The sequence below is a fragment of the Prunus dulcis genome, chromosome 8 (assembly GCF_902201215.1).
Source record: "Prunus dulcis chromosome 8, ALMONDv2, whole genome shotgun sequence".
NCBI classification, from domain to species: domain Eukaryota; kingdom Viridiplantae; phylum Streptophyta; class Magnoliopsida; order Rosales; family Rosaceae; genus Prunus; species Prunus dulcis.
The window spans coordinates 10,441,254-10,444,391 of NC_047657.1; positions in this window are offsets into that span (position 1 = coordinate 10,441,254).

Here is a 3,138-nt window from a genome sequence, read left to right on the forward strand (position 1 = left end):
CATCGGATATGTTGAGTACCTGTAAATTTAGCATCATCAACAAGCCCGATTCCGAACAAAACAATACACATTAGAACACCATAACTGTGTGCTAGTATCATTTCTGCTTGGCACATGAGCTGTAAGCATCATCAACAAGCCCGATTCCGAACAAAACAATACACATTAGAACACCATAACTGTGTGCTAGTATCATTTCTGCTTGGCACATGAGCTGTAACAGCATTAAGGATTTCCTGTAGCTTTCAAGTAGTCAGAAGAACCATATTTAACTTGCATGAATAATACAAGGTTAAGGCGTATCTCAATCATGATAGTGACAGAATTTATTTTTTTTGGGTCAAGAGAATATCTGTTAAGAATAAAAAGTTAAGTCGGAGGCATCCCATTTTAGAGGGGCGGCGATGTGGTGCCATATCTAGTCTGCAACTTGGTTAAGGTAGCCCCAGCCTATGGGTCTACATTTGCAAAAATCCTGCAACTAGACCTCAGTTTAGTCAATTCAAGACTTCTCAGATCCACATAACCAGTTTTTGTTTCCAGAAGCATAGATAGGACTAGAATGGCAGGAAAATCAGATTTTTGTATTTCAGAAAATACAGGGCGCGCGTATGGTTCCTGCAACTTTTTGACAACTTTTCCTCTAATAATGTATCTAGTAAAACAATTTACCTAGTATAATGAACCTATTTTTTCGCTAAATTTTGTATCTATTTTTTTCTTTAAATATTGTACCTATTACTTGTTTTATGAAAAATAATTTGATAATCTATTTATTTTTTGTTTTATGAATTTTTTTCTCTAAATAATGTACCTATTTTTTTCTCTAATGTGTACCTAGTAAAACAATTTACCTAGTATAATGGGGTGATTGATGTTGTCAAACCCAAAAGAAATGGGGTGATTGATATGCTATTAATAGGGAGTTTTAATTACAATTATGGCAGTTAATGAAATGCTTGGAATAAATTATAAATAAAATATGAAGTATAATGGCAACGATGTAAAAACGCAAGAATACTATGACATTTTATATTCTACTGGTCATTTAAGTTTGAAATTGGGTTTTACACATAGATTTATAGAATGATAGGTATATGTCTAGGAAATAGAAATTGTATGGACCTATATTGGACAAGCCCTAATTTCTTATTTACAAACATATATGGATTGTCTTAGTTATGACGTGCATTCATCAAATTCAGTTTCTTGCGCCGAAAGTTAATCTATGAAACCATGTTGCTCTCCACACATTTGTGCCACCCTGCCGTCCCTAAGAAATTGATCTCTTATCTTATCAAACAGGCTATTAGCCAACAGTTATGAATTTTCTGTTGATTTAAGGTGCAGCACGTACCGAAACATCGAAAGTAAATGCGGCCTCCATGGTCAAGTTGCATCAGTCAGGGTCATGGGATACCGGCCACATGCTAATGGGGCTATCACTTATCATTAGCTTGAAAACTACGTTGAGCAACTTTCTAGGAATCTATACGAAATAAGTGATGGCTTGAGATGCACATACGCCCTCCTAGCAGTCGATGTTTCGAATCCTTATCACGCACAGTCTATCTCCATTAGAAATCCAAATCTCTTGATTCCCTCCTCTCTTTCAGTGTGGTCCTTCCCTACAAGTTGGAGAGAGAGAGAGAGAGAGAGAGAGAGAGAGAGAGAGAGAGAGAGAGAGTGGTTAAGCTTGGACTCTATATATATGTTGGTCCTGAGCCTAGTTTTGTGCTTTCTGTTTCTATATTTGGGTTGGTTGATGGAGAGAGTATCCAAAATATTATTCAGTTTAAGCCCTTTAATTTACAAGTTAAAGAACTATGGAATTGGGAATCTACTACTCAATAGTGAGGGGCAATAGTCCACCACCCATACCTTTCTCTTGTTGGTCCTAAGTTGGCCGCAAAGCATAGAAATCATCTTTTGGATGGAATCTTTTATTAAAAAGGGGAATTGTGGAAATAGAGATTTAAATTGGTGATTTGTTTATTGGAAGGATTTTATGAATGTATATGCATGGAAAGTTCTGCTTGTGTGAATGATGTGGTCAAAAAAAACACTTATGGTGTGTTTACTAATTAGGAATTGAATTTCAATTACGGAGGATTCTTGTGTTTAATTCACATCAATGAATTAAAAAGTAAGTGGGGCTCACACAAAATTAGGAATTGAATTCCTTATTTTGAAGGAATTCAATTCTTGAGTGGGATGTAGTATTCTAATTCTTAAAAAATTAACTCATTATGATTTTTTTTCTTTTCTTTTCTTTTTTATAAAAAAAACCATAAAAAGATAAGATGAAGAGGGAGGGAGGAAGAGGGAGAGGGAAAGAGGGGGTGAAAGGAGGGGACGGGAGGATGGTCTGTGACCACTTCCCACACACACCCCCCCTGCGGTAGCGCAAGAAGAGAGGGGGGCTAGGGTTGGGAAAATGTCGTTCTTTATCTGGTTTTTTCTTCTTTTGCTCTTCCTCCTCTTCCTCTTTTCTTTATTTTTATGGCTCTCCTCCTTCCTCCCTCATTCCCCACCTGTCCTTTCTCTTTCTCGTTTTTGTTCTCTCCCTCCACGTTTTTCGGATCTTTTTTTATCTTTCTTTCCTCCTCTTTCTCTTTCTTTCTTTTTTTGTTTTCTCTCTTATCCCCTTTTCCTGCCATCTCCTTTCTCTTCTACCTCTTTGGGGGTTTTGCTATTTTTTTACAGAGTGATTCTCAGTTTTTCTATTTCTTATTTTTGTTTTTGTTTTTGTTTTTTTGTATTATTTTTTCAGTTTGAGCTTGTTTGGCTGTGCTCGTGGCTCCCTCTAAGAGTTGGGTGCTTCTCCCCACTGTGGTGATTGCTTGAGCCTTGTGCTCTGTGCTGAGATTAAATGTCTCATGATGTTGTGTCCCTCGTTTTTCACCAATCTACCCCAAAATCTCCTTCTCTTGTGTTCGGATCTAGACTCTCCATTAGGATACAGCAACTATATCTATAAGCACACAGTTTTAAAATTTCCAATTTGTCATATACTTTAACCCAACAACGATGACATTTTAGTCATTATTGCCACTCCTACTCTAATTCCATATGATTTAGTAAACAACTTCAATACGAATCCGGAATCTAACTCTCCTCAATCCATATGGTTTAGTA